The sequence below is a fragment of the Triplophysa rosa genome, linkage group LG17 (assembly GCF_024868665.1).
Source record: "Triplophysa rosa linkage group LG17, Trosa_1v2, whole genome shotgun sequence".
NCBI classification, from domain to species: domain Eukaryota; kingdom Metazoa; phylum Chordata; class Actinopteri; order Cypriniformes; family Nemacheilidae; genus Triplophysa; species Triplophysa rosa.
In genome coordinates, this window is record NC_079906.1 from 1,368,608 (window position 1) to 1,382,324 (window position 13,717).

A 13,717-nucleotide genomic window follows, 5' to 3' on the forward strand; every position below is an offset into this window, starting at 1 on the left:
GGTGAATGAATGAGGCACGCCGTCTCCCTTTTATACCCGGATATCCGGGGGCGGAGTCCGGCATGCAAATTTCATTCGCCAATTTCATTGGCCTTTTCTAAGAACTCGGAAGCGATTGGTTCTCAGGGACAAACCCCATCTGTCGGCTCGACACAACGTCGAGAGACCGACAGAAAGGGAACTAGGTATCCTGATCCCTCCACAATGAAATGTGAAGAGTTTCTTAATTTCTTTGAAAAGAAAATTGTTGACCTACATTCGAAGATACCGATACCATCAGTAGTTCCGTTCACAAACCGGGCCTCTGCCTGCTGCACGGAATTGACAGAATTCCATCCTATTACGCTTCCAGTTTTGGTGGACACTGTTAAGCATCTAAAATCTTCGGCATCAAAAGAGGATGTTATGCTTCCCAGCTTTTTCAAACAGGTGTTTGAGAGTGTCGGAACTACTGTACTAAATCTAATGAATGACTGTCTCAGTCAGGGCATTTGCCCAGATGGCTTTAAGCATGCCACAGTCCTCCCACTTTTAAAAAGGCCTAACCTTGTAGTGGATGACTTGAATAACTACAGATCTATTTCAAATTTACCTTTTCTTGCCAAGATATTAGAGAAATTGGTCTATAAACAAGTACAATCTAATATTACCCTTAATGCAATATGCGAGCCTTTTCAATCTGGTTTTGGGTCTGGTCATAGCACAGAGACTGCATTGATTAAAGTGCTAAATGACATCTATTTATCAATAGACAGTGGTAAAAGTGTTATTTTGGTTCTGCTTGATCTTAGTGCGTCCATTGACATGGTGGACCATAGTATTCTAATAGAGCATCTTGAATATTGGGGCGGCCTAAAAGGCAATGTGTTGAAATGGTTTAATCCTACCTTACGATAGGTCTTTTTCAGTGAGATTTGGGAACTGTAATTCTTCAAGATTGCAGGTGCCCTGGGGAATTCCGCAAGGGTCAATTTTGGCGCCGTTGGTGTTTTCGCTTTATATACTACCGTTGGGGGCTATTTTTAGAAAACACAAAGTATCATTCCACTGCTATGCTGATGATACGCAGATGTATCTACCTGTGAAAGAGTCATGTACAGATTCTATAAAAGCAATTGATGATTGTTTACAGGAGGTGAAGGCTTGGATGGCCGCTAATTTTCTGATGCTCAATCAAAATAAGATGGAGGTTATTGTCTTTGGCCCTAAGAAGCAAGTGGTGATTCAATGTTTAAGTTCTTCGCACCTGTGAGGTTTTATGAGACCCCATGTGAAAGATTTAGGCTTTGTCCTGGATAGTGAACTAAAGATGGACAAGCAAATAAACATAGTAGTGAGATCTTGTTTTTTTCATTTACGTTTATTGTCGAAGGCTAAAACATTTCTATCCATAACTGATCTGGAGAAAGCTATTATGGCTATCGTTTACTCTCGAATGGATTATTGTAATTCCCTTTACTTTGGAGTCGACTGTGGTGCATTGGGGCGCCTACAAAGAATCCAGAATGCAGCAGCGAGAATGATTAAGTCTGCAAAAAAACATGACTCGGTCACCCCACTGCTTGTCTCATTAAATTGGTTGCCGGCTCGACTCAAAATTATTTATAGGACTCTCACTTTCGTTTATATGGCTCTTCATAATCTAGCCCCTGGGTATTTGTCTACTTTGGTATCAGTTTATATTCCCACGAGATCTCTGAGGTCTGAGAATCAATACCTCTTGTGTGTCCCTAGAACAAAATACAAACACAGGGGAGACAGAGCCTTTTCTCAAACAGGTACAAAACTATGGAATGACCTACCTCTTCTCATTAGATCGGTCAACTCATTTCCAGTCTTCAAATCTATGTTGAAAGCACACCTTTTGCAAACAAATGAAGAGTTGTGTGATGCAGCTAAGCTTACTCAAATTGTGCACACGCCTGTATGTTTTCTGTTGTTGTTGATTTGTGATTTGTGATTTCTTTTATTCTTTGTTTATGTATGTAAATTTAAGGAGATCTTGTGAAGCACTTTGGGCAACCTCGTGTTGTATTAAACTGTGCTATATAAATAAACAAACAAACAAACAAGTCCATGGGGAAACAGGCAGAGGCAAACATCGGGAGGCAGACAGGGGCAGACAAGGCCTTGACAATTATAGACTGAAAATGTCCCATATTTTCTTAAGTTATTTACTGAAAATCTAAATATTTTTTGTATAAAGTTGCTAAAAATACTACTTAAATTTACACACATATATATATATATATATATATATATATATATATAATGTTGATCATACAATAATACATGTATATATATATATACTGTATATATATATATTGTATTAATTGCTTTAAAGTAAATTATTTAGTTTATTAAAGAACTTTTGTTTTATATATTTTATTTAAAGTAAAATAAACAGAAAATGGTATAACCTTTGCAGAAGTGGTTACTTTGAACAAGTTTTAAGTTTATGTTAACTCAATATTATATTTGTCTCAATAGTGGGGGTCATTTTACCCCACCTGTGGTAGAAACCGAAATTCAAGCTTATTTTTCTTACCCGACTGTCAGATTTCTTTGCTTGTTTTAAACATAAACTTATCTAATTCTTATATTTTCTTTCAGTAAATGTATCTTGATTTAAGAAGTTTATTTGTACTAGAAAGAAGACAAAAATGCTTAGTAGGACATTCTTTTTTTGTAGATGTCTATTTGTGGTTGCACTTCAAATCTGAATTTGAGAATAATTGTAAATATTTGCAATACTTTAATTCAAGGTAGACAGTTTATCAGCCATCCTATGTGTGTTCTAGCAATATTGTAAATGATCTCAAGTCTCTAGACATGATTCAACTCTAAATTAGCTCAGATTTTTGCTTGAAATTAATGAAGAGCCCTTGTCCTCTGGAAACATCTCAGATAAAGTCCTCATACTTTACAAGCACTGAAAATAGCAACAGTGATAAGAGCCATTAATGCTGTTCCAAACACACCAGCTTCATACCAGCACAGATCGAATCATCAACCAGATAATACATACAAACTAATCTAAATAAAACCCTAACACAAAGCAAATTAAATGCTAAATAACTTTTAAAAAATAATGCCTCATTACTTTTAAGTGATAGCAGTGATGAACTAAGAGATTAACAAAGTTTAGACTTAACATTAACTAGTCATTGGAAGAAAACTGCATGGAAATCAATAAATAGCAACGGAGTAATAGCATACTGTAAATGTAAGCAAATCTGTGAGATAACCACACTGTAAAAAATACATGGGAAATCTACAGTAATTCACTGTGTTCATGCACTGGAAATAACTGTATTGGGGGTCACAGTGAATTACTGTATATTCAATGAGAAATTACAATACTGGTCAAAATATTGTGAAAATCACATTAAAGAGGAATGTGCTGTACAAAGCCACAGTAACCAGTACTGTGCTGTAGAAAGTCACAACAATCAAGTACTATGTGAAATCTACAGTAATTCACTGTGTTCATGCAATGGAAATAACGTATAAGGGGTCACAGAGCATTAAAGTTCACTCTTAAGAAAAATGGTTCTAAATAGTACCAAAAAGGGTTCTTCGGCTTGTAACAATACCAGAACTTTTTTATAAGATTCCATAAAGAACCCTGCCTTGAAAAGTGCTATATAGAACCTCAGTGGTGCTATAAAGAACCCTTTCTTTATCAGAAAACAGGAGGGGTTTTAATTTCGCAATTTTTATTAATTCATTCATTTAGTTTTTTAAGGATTTTATCATTTTCTATTTCCGTTTTACTGTATAAAAACAACAAGACATGTAAATCAAGTAATACTTTTATTTCCTTCTAGTCACATCATTAAATGTCATGAAACATTCATTATATTTGTACATATTAATACCTTTCACAATTTTGCATTGTTGCAAAGCAGCTTTACAGAAAAAAAGCATATTAGCCCTAAACAGAGACAAAGGAAAAAGTAAAAAAATACGTTTTAGTCCATTTTAGCACAAAAGCAGTAGAAATGTGACAACAAAAATGTATAGAAATAAAAATATATATATAACCAGGAAAATTATAAAAATACATGATTACTATTTAAATTTAACTGATCAGCAAGATTATACAGCAAGCAGTGCAGCCAAGAAATCATCTTATATTGTTTGCAGATAACTACATCCATTATTTTTATGTGTGGTAATGATTTTGAGTTTCTGGCAACTCAAAAGTAACATCTGGCATGGGGCTCAAATTGCAGGCCATGATCATCGCAGATTCCCACCACTTTCCATCTATGGCTGTGGTCATCAACCTTGAGCATCAGAACCAGAGCTGTGTCTGTCAGTCTCAGGTGTTTTCAGGAGCCTGAATATGAGACATGGAGACAAAACAAGCTGATGTTAGTGTAGAGGTCACTCTCATATTTAAAAATTATGTCATGGCAGAAGTTTGGTTGAGCTGACTCCTGCAGTATAAACATGTTTTTGGTAATAAAGATAATGTTTGGCTAAAGATTCATTCGTAAATTTGTATTACATACCTTTGAATGTGTCATTGAATTTGCCTCAACCGTCAAAGTCAGACCTGCAGTGGTTTAGAGCTTGGCTTATGATTCACCTGAAACAGAGACATGTACATATAAGTACAATAAGAATACACAAAACTTAATTTCCAAAATTATTTTAGCTGTAAATTGCTATCGTTTTAATGTGGAAAGGATATCAACTTTAAAAGTAACATGAATATATCACCTTTAAAACATCAAGTATGACACAGTTGTCAGACTTCTGAGCTGAACTGATACTTGGTTAGCACTGCGAGAAATGCCCGTCTCTTCCAAGTTCACTCCCAGGACAAGGTCACATACGAAACTCTGAAATATCAATAAATAAACCCAAATACATGTTGTACAACATACTGTTGAAGAATCATCAAGATAATGTGCATGAAAATACTTTAGAAAAATGGTTTATGGAAGTTCAGCCAGTATAAGTAAATAATGATTGATGCTAGGATAATATTGTTAATGTAATACATTTTTTTAAATATTAAGTAGAATATATACATTTTAACTATCCTAAATAATTGGTAAAGCAGATTCCCATAAATTATATAACCATAGAATATCTTAAATTATTAAAAAAATATATATATATATGATTAAAAACAGTCTGAAGCTTGCCTGTGTGGTGTATCAGTCTGCAGGCACCTCAGCAGGACTGTTAAATCAGGACTTTGATTCAGGACATACAACCAATCAGGAGGCAGCTTCTAAATAACTGATCTACTTTAAACCAAAATAGGTGGGAATAAAGAACCCTTTCCCAATACAAAGAACCATTTCAGCAGAAAAGGGGTTCTTCAGAAGACATGGTTCTATACAGAACCTTTACCATCATTAAAGAACCTTTTAAGAACCATATTTTATGTGGGCTATGTCCAATTAAAAATTACAATAATGACAATCAAATTGCTGTAAAAACAGTAATTAACCTCCAGCCATTGATGAGTAACTTACTGTAATAAACAATCACAGTTACTAACTGGCAGCCATTGACAAGTAACTTACTGTATTTTTAAATACAGTGTATTACTTGTCGATGGCTGCCAGTAAATTACTGTAATTTTCACAATATATTTCTTACAGTGCAAGTAAAAAAGTGGGCATACTAATTTAATTCAGTTTTAAGTTTGTAACACATTTGACCATGTGCATTGTCACAGTCATGACAAAAACTTCAACACTTTTGTAAGCTGATACTAATATCTGTGATAAAAATGTTGCATTACATTAGAAAAGAATGCAAAATTAAAGCACTTGTACTAGTGGTTTCAGACTTCTGAACAAAATAGTATAGACACACAAATTAATGCATAGTGAAACTACCACATGGGCTGTAGATGTTATTCATACTGTGTCATTTTAACATGGCAAGCCATGAGTGAATCTTAGAGCTAGTGTGTTTGCTAATGCATTGTGCTTGGTTAGCGTGTTTTTCTCAAAGTGAGTGTGATCTGGCTTCTCTTTGCCTCTCTCCAGGCCTCCATTCCAACTGCGTTCTCCATCGATTGCTGTGGTGTCTGAAAGCTCGGGTATAACTAGGCGGTTGCGCTTCGACCCACACCGCTTCAATCTTCGAGTGTTTAACACAGCGGTGTCAATCACTTGTGTGATTGCTTAAACTGTCAAACACATAGCACACAATGACAGAGAGAATCATGAGTAAAGAAGAGAGAGTTTTTTTACTGGATGTCTGAGGGCAAATTTACATTTAAACTAAAAGAAAAATGAGGATGGGTCAAGAAGGAAACACAAAATAATCTTCAAACTTAAAGCATGTAAAGTATGACTGCACTTACAATTCTCCTTTTTCTGGAATCCCACACTGTAAATGTTGTGATCACGGCAGGATCCCTTGTTTTATGTGGAGAGAGGCGTTTTGGCCCTGTTGGCCTTCCACTCTCCAGTGTAGTCTCTGTTCCCGCCCCTTCGTCTCCTCATTATTGCTTGTTATTGGTTCCATGCCCTACACCTGTGCCCTCTTGATTTGATCCCTTATTTAATGCCCCATTGTTCTCTGTCCTGTGCTGGTTCATTGTGCGTGTCATTTGTATGGTGAGTGCCTGTTCCGTGTCAGTCTAGTCTAGTCATTTGTAGTTCATGTTTATGTTAATCTTAGTCTTAATCTTGTTAGGTGTAATTAGTCTTAGTCCTGTCCTGTTGTAGATTCCCCTGTTTTGTTATGTTACCCCCCACGTGGGTCTTTGTTTTTCTATTTATATTTTATTAAATGTCTTGTTAACCCCTTACCCGCTGTCTGCGTCTGGGTCCTCTGTACTTGTGTCCTCACCACCCTCGTTCCTGAAAGTAAAAGATGATGTACTGTTAACATTACTCATTTTTACTTTTTTTTACTCATTTAGTTTTTATTACTGTGGGCCCTATTGTACGATCTAAGAGCATGGTCTTAACCGCATGGTGCAGGTTGCACTTAGGGCATGTCCGATCCACTTTTGCAAGTTTAACGACAGGAAAAATGGTCTGCAGGCCAGGGGCATGTCCCAAAATGGTTGTGCCTATTCTCTTAATGAGTCATGGGTGTGTTTTGGGAATAACGTGTAATAAAACAATCAAAGACTCATCTCCCATTCCCTTGAAAAGCCTGTTGCGCTTGCACCATAGCGGATTCGCTATTGACACGGCAGAATTTGTACAGTACATCTGCTGGACCTCTTCTGGTCTATGTATGAATCAACAAGGTTGTGTGTTAGCGGCTGTCTAAGACATAAGAATAGCCATTTGAAGCCAATAAAAATATCAAGGTCAATGTCTTTGTGCCATATCGAAAGTAGTGTATCCACTGCATGGTTTAGTACGACTCGCCTCGGTACAGCTCACTTTACTTGGGCTCAGTTTGCTTTTCCACAGCAGTTTAGTACCACTTCAAAGTGGGTGGGGATTATAAATTTATCATCATAGTTGAGCCGCCTCTACTGCCGTCCCATCATTGTGAACACGACATAAACACATGCACAACACAGGGGTAATGGAGCATATCGATGGCGGATGGCAGCAAAACAAAATAATGCTAAAAAAAGTTTGGGATATCTTACAGCAAAGAGCAGACAACGATCATTTGGTTTGCTCGACGGCGCACTAGGGTAAGCTGTAGCATTTAGCATTGCGTTAAGGGTCTCAATCTCTATTTTACTGTCACCAAGCATATAACGAAATGCCAATATTACGTATTAAAGGAGTCATATTGCACGGCTAAAATTAATATTATTGTTTGTTTTAGATGTAACGCAATGTGTATACACCATTTAACGTTTAAAAAACGTTGTATTTTCCACATACCGTGCATGTTCGTATCTCCTCTTTGCCCCGCCTCTCTGAAACGCGCTGATTTTTTACAAAGCTCATCGCTCTGAAAAGCGAGGTGTGCTATGATTGGCCAGTTCACCAGTGTGTAGTGATTGGTCAAATACTGCAAGCATTTCACGGAAATGTGACGTCTCTTACCATATTCGGAACATCAGGTTCCAAAGCAATTGTACTGACAAGCGATACAATGAATTTTACAATTACGCCCACCTTAACTACGTTTAGATTTGGGCTGTCTTAGTCAAATCATATTACGAAGTTACGTAGATTTGCTGGGGTGTGGTTACACGAGGCGTTTCAGGCAAGTCTGGTTGAGCATTCGCTTTTAGATAGAATGCATCTTTTGTTCCCACACTTTCATTTGTGCAATTTTACGTGGCTAATACATGCATTGGCAACTTATAACACACCAAAAACACGTACTTCCGCCATATGACCCCTTTAAAATGCGTATTCATGTGTTGCAAATCAAATGACGCTGGTAATGATTCTCACTGCCCAGTCAGTGATCTGTGTGTAAACACATCACATTTTGGTATCGGTACAGTAAGCTTGGAACCTCAACTGAGGTGGTACTAAAAAAAGAATCAGGAAAAAAAAACTGCGCTGTACCGCGCCGTACCGTGCAGTACTATGCAGTAGAAAAGCGCCAAAAGTCTCCCTAGGTGTAGCATGCAGCTGGTCTATTTTAACCCCATAACAGAAAACAGTGATTCACAGTATGTGGTTTTGTTCAATATGTCATGTGCGTAGACAGTTTGTCCTGTGATGTTTACTGGTATTGCTGTTGTGTCTCAAATCAACCCTTACAGAAAAGACACACGAAATTCACATGTGTGAAAAACACATGTGATCACATGTGAAATGTGTGTTTTTGGAACATTTTGGTGTGAATTCCATGTGAATTCCCACGTGAAACCCATGGGATAACATATGCGCAGTGTTGGGTAAGTTACTCTGAAAAAGTAATTAATTACTAGTTACTAATTACATATTCAATAGTGTAATTAGATTACTGTACAAATTACTCTCTCCAAAAAGTATTTAGTTACTTATTACTAATTACTTTCTATGTCCTATATCAACCTGGATTAGTTAAGTGATTCAAGGATAGACATGAAACGGCTCTTTTAATTCATTCAAATAAATAATATTAAACTGCATAAAGTAGTTTTAACTGACTACAAATGTGAGAATTATACATTAAAGCAGGGATTTTAAAGTTAGACTTTGAATTTTGATGTCAATTCCACCATAGCACATACATGTATTACACAAAGTATTTAGTTTAATTACATCAAAAGTAACTGTAATTAAATTACAGAAAAAATAAGAGTAATCCCTTACTTTACTTTTCCAAGGGGAAAGTAATTAAATTACAGTAACTAATTACTTAGTAACTAGTTACACCCAACACTGCATATGCGACATGTCTCCACATGTGATCACATGTTCTTCACGTCACCACATGTCGCATGTTATCCCATGGGTTTTTACATGTTATCCCATGGGTTTCACGTGGGAATTCACATGGAATTCACACCAAAATGTTCTAAAAACACACATTTCACATGTGATCACACGTGTTTTTTTGCACATGTTAAACACATGTTGTATACATGTGATCACATGCGAAAAACATGTGAAATTCATGTGTCTTTTCTGTAAGGGAAATGTGAAATGTTCAATGAAACGATGTTAATTTATACTGTAATGTTGGGACAGGACCATTTTTATAACCAAACTACAATGTTTTTACAAACTACAAACCTATTTAATTAATATGGTTTAATTTGTATTGATATTCTGTTGTTGTGTCTTTCCCAAAGTCTCACATGTAGTCTACCTCACATGAATCCTCAGTGTAAGAAAACACTGTGTATTGCAATATTGCATAGTTCTTTTGGGTCTTATTTAGTCACTCTGTATCACGATGCTTTAGTCTCATAATGTTCACAGAAGATTTATCCTTGCTCCTGCTCCACAAGGAAATGATTACAGTGTGCGACCTTACTTCACACGTTATAACACCCACACCAGCTAACATGTACACACAAACAATTTCTGTCTGTGTACTCCCACTCATCACACACAAAGTCTTCCTAAAACCAAACACTTTCATCTTCATTGTTTTTTAATTCTCTCCCATTCGGTAAGTTTTCTTTCTTTGCACACACATTCTACCATAGCTTAATGCTCTATTTATTTCCCGATAAAAGCTCTTTCTGGGTGTAAAAGAGAGATCAATCTCATCTTCTTGTCTCAATGGCCAGGCAAACCATTACTGATATCAGAATTAAAGTTTACACACTTGAGTAACCAACCAGAGAGCTCTGTGATTTAGCTCATTCTCAAAAAAAGCAATAAGCCGCAAAAGTGTTACATTAGTTTTACATTGAGTTAACGATTTCTTTGGCATGATGCAAAGTTAAAGTTTCTAAAAATAGTGAAATTGCTGTAATGCACATTATATTAAATTGAAATTTACAAAATATAATACATTTTATTACGTAAACACATAATTTGATAATGGGTTTAAGAGATTTTGATTAGGATGGGAACATTACACTTAAAGCAAAATGTAGACGTATTATCCTTTAAAAAACTAGTATTAGCAGCTACGTAGCAACCAGTACCCCTGTGTCCATGCTGTTGTCATAGAGACAACCCCTTGTACTATTCCCCTGCTGGAATAGTGCAAGTGGTGATGGCTGAGATGCTTACGCACAAAGACAAACTCTTTCAGGGTTGTTTATGTATGTGTTATCTTTAGTGCTGGAGAGCAGTATGTTTCAGATTTTGTGTTTAAGCATGGGAAATAATCTATGCCAAAAAAAGAAAAATCTGTATCTGTAGAAAAATAAACACATTGCAGTAAAAATGCGTATATCCAGTGTCTCAATAATCAAAAATTAATATATTAACAATAGGCCCAAACACTATGTTTGATATATACAATACTAAAACTACAGAACAGAACAACATACAAAACAACAATACAGAAGTTCTGACTTCTTGTTCTAGAGCTGCTATACCTGCGGGTTGATGGAAGACTTCTCTCCTGGGTCAATGCAAGGTTTTCAAAAGTAAAACTGTTTTATGCAGGGCCGGTGCTGCCTATAGGCAGAGTAGGCAGTTGCCTAGGGCCTCAGGTTTGGAGGTGCGGCCTCCATAACTTTAACGTGTCTCCAACCTCGACACACATTACATCAAAGTACTACAGTGTTTCGAAAGCATACACAGCACTCTACTTGTTGAACTATCATACGCCAATCAGAGGCTATGCACTCCTGCCCTAACAGGCAGTGCGACGCATTTCCCTAGGGCTGCAGGATCATGGGTAAAATTATGATCACGATTGTGACAAGCAGAGCAGGACAAGGGCCGTGAGGGAATGGTGCGAGCGAACGTATAAACCAATCTTTTAATAAAATAAACAAACAACAAAACGAAAGTAAAGTGCCGACAGCTCCCTCACGGTCGACTGCCGGCCACACAAACATAATAAAACATAACAAACTCCAGGCCTGGTTCTCTCTCGTCCTTCACTGCTGTCGCTCCTCCATGAGAGATGTGAGACCGGTGCAACGCGCAGCTGGCCTCGCGCCTTTTCCCTCACGGCCCTCATCCCGCTCTGCTTGTCACAACGATTATTTTGTTCAAAAATTTTATCACAATTTATAAACACAATTATTTTGTCAGTTTAGAACTTTTATTTTTAATTTCACCTCAACATGTTTATTAGGCCTATACTTTACAGCCAATGAATATGTTATAATCTGCTGCCATTGAACTTCCTCAACACCGTATTTCAAAGCATGCAATCAATCATCTAAACACTCAACCACAAAAATTGTAATTTTGTGACCTTTGGAATGAAACCTCACTACTCCATATTTGATTTCTTGTTCTTTTGTTATAAATCATTGGTCACCCTTCATGTTTGTCTGTGGGTTTTCCAAAAAACATTAAAATAATAGAATTGCAGTGAAAAAAATGTGTGTTTTGTACACTGCGTTCCAAATTATTATGCAAATTGGATTTAAGTGTCGTAAACATTTAATTTTATATTGTTCAATTAAACTTATGGATGGTATTGTGTCTCAGTGCTCTTTGGATCACTGAAATCAATCTCAGACACCTGTGATAAGTAGTTTGCCAGGTGAGCCCAATTAAAGGAAAACTACTTAAGAAGGACGTTCCACATTATTAAGCAGGCCACAGGTTTCAAGCAATATGGGAAAGAAAAAGGATCTGTCTGCTGCCGAAAAGCGTCAAATAGTGCAATGTCTTGGACAAGGTATGAAAACATTAGATATTTCACGAAAACTTAAGCGAGATCATCGTACTGTGAAGAGATTTGTGGCTGATTCAGAGCACAGAAGGGTTCGTGCAGATAAAGGCAGAATGAGGAAGGTTTCTTCCAGACAAATTCATCGGATTAAGAGAGCAGCTGCAAAAATGCCATTGCAAAGCAGCAAACAGGTATTTGAAGCTGCTGGTGCCTCGGGAGTCCCGAAAACCTCAAGGTGTAGGATCCTCCAGATGCTTGCAGTTGTGCATAAACCTACTATTCGGCCACCCCTAACCAATGCTCACAAGCAGAAACGGTTGCAGTGGGCCCACACATACATGAAGACTAATTTTCAAACAGTCTTGTTTACTGATGAGTGCCGTGCAACCCTGGATGGTCCAGATGGATGGAGTAGTGGATGGTTGGTGGATGGCCACCATGTCCCAACAAGGCTGCGACGTCAGCAAGGAGGTGGCGGAGTCATGTTTTGGGCTGGAATCATGGGGAGACAGCTGGTGGGCCCCTTTAGGGTCCCTGAAGGTGTGAAAATGAACTCTGCAAGGTATGTAGAGTTTCTGACTGAGCACTTTCTTCCATGGTACAAAAAGAAGAACCATGCCTTCCGTAGCAAAATCATCTTCATGCATGACAATGCACCATCTCATGCTGCAAAGAATACCTCTGTGTCATTGGCTGCTATGGGCATAAAAGGAGAGAAACTCATGGTGTGGCCACCATCCTCCCCTGACCTCAACCCTATTGAGAACCTTTGGAGCATCCTCAAGCGAAAGATCTATGATGGTGGGAGGCAGTTAGCATCAAAACAGCAGCTCTGGGAGGCTATTCTGACATCCTGCAAAGAAATTCAATCAGAAACTATCCAAAAACTCACAAGTTCAATGGATGCAAGAATTGTGAAGGTGATATCAAAGAAGGGGTCCTATGTTAACATGTAACTTGCCCTGTTAGGATGTTTTTGATTGAAATAGCTTTTGATTTCAGTAAATATGACCTCCTAATGCTGCAAATTCAACAAATGACCATTTTCAGTTTTTTACAACCTATGAAATGTTTTCAAACTCTGTTGTGCATAATAATTTGGAACAGTGCATTTTGAGTTTTTCATTTTTTAAATAAATACTGTTGTCAGTGGGAGGTTTGTTCAATAAAATTCCAAATGTACCCTAACTGTTGATTACTTGAAAATTATACTGACTGTCATTTGCATTGACAAATTAGGAAAACCAGAGAAAGATATCATTTGCATAATAATTTGGAACCCAGTGTATTTCCTGTTAAGTGGCAGTTTAAAAGCTTTGCGATGATTTTCCGACCTTATCTGGAGTTTTGTGCTTGCTTTTAAAACACTAATATCACAACGATTATGCTCAATTAATTGTGGGGAGCATAAATATTTATCACGATTAAAATACGATTCGTGCAGCCCTACATATCCCCTATCTCTATTACAGTCATTGCTGTTATTCTTCATCATGAAAGATTTTTTTTTTTTACGCATTTTAAAACACTTGCTCATTTCAACTTTCTATCGATTTCT

At 37.1% G+C, this 13,717-nt stretch overlaps 1 long non-coding RNA gene across 1 annotated transcript; it reads right to left on the bottom strand.

Annotated features, from left to right (window-relative positions):
- Positions 1 to 3,843: 3,843 nt before the first annotated feature.
- Positions 3,844 to 8,407, bottom strand: LOC130567669 (uncharacterized). The gene is made up of 5 exons (XR_008964623.1): positions 7,839 to 8,407; positions 6,792 to 6,842; positions 4,732 to 4,853; positions 4,521 to 4,597; positions 3,844 to 4,345 (listed from the first exon to the last, which is right to left on the bottom strand). It is a non-coding gene; the product is annotated as an uncharacterized LOC130567669 (long non-coding RNA).
- Between the last annotated feature and the right edge of the window lie 5,310 nt (positions 8,408 to 13,717).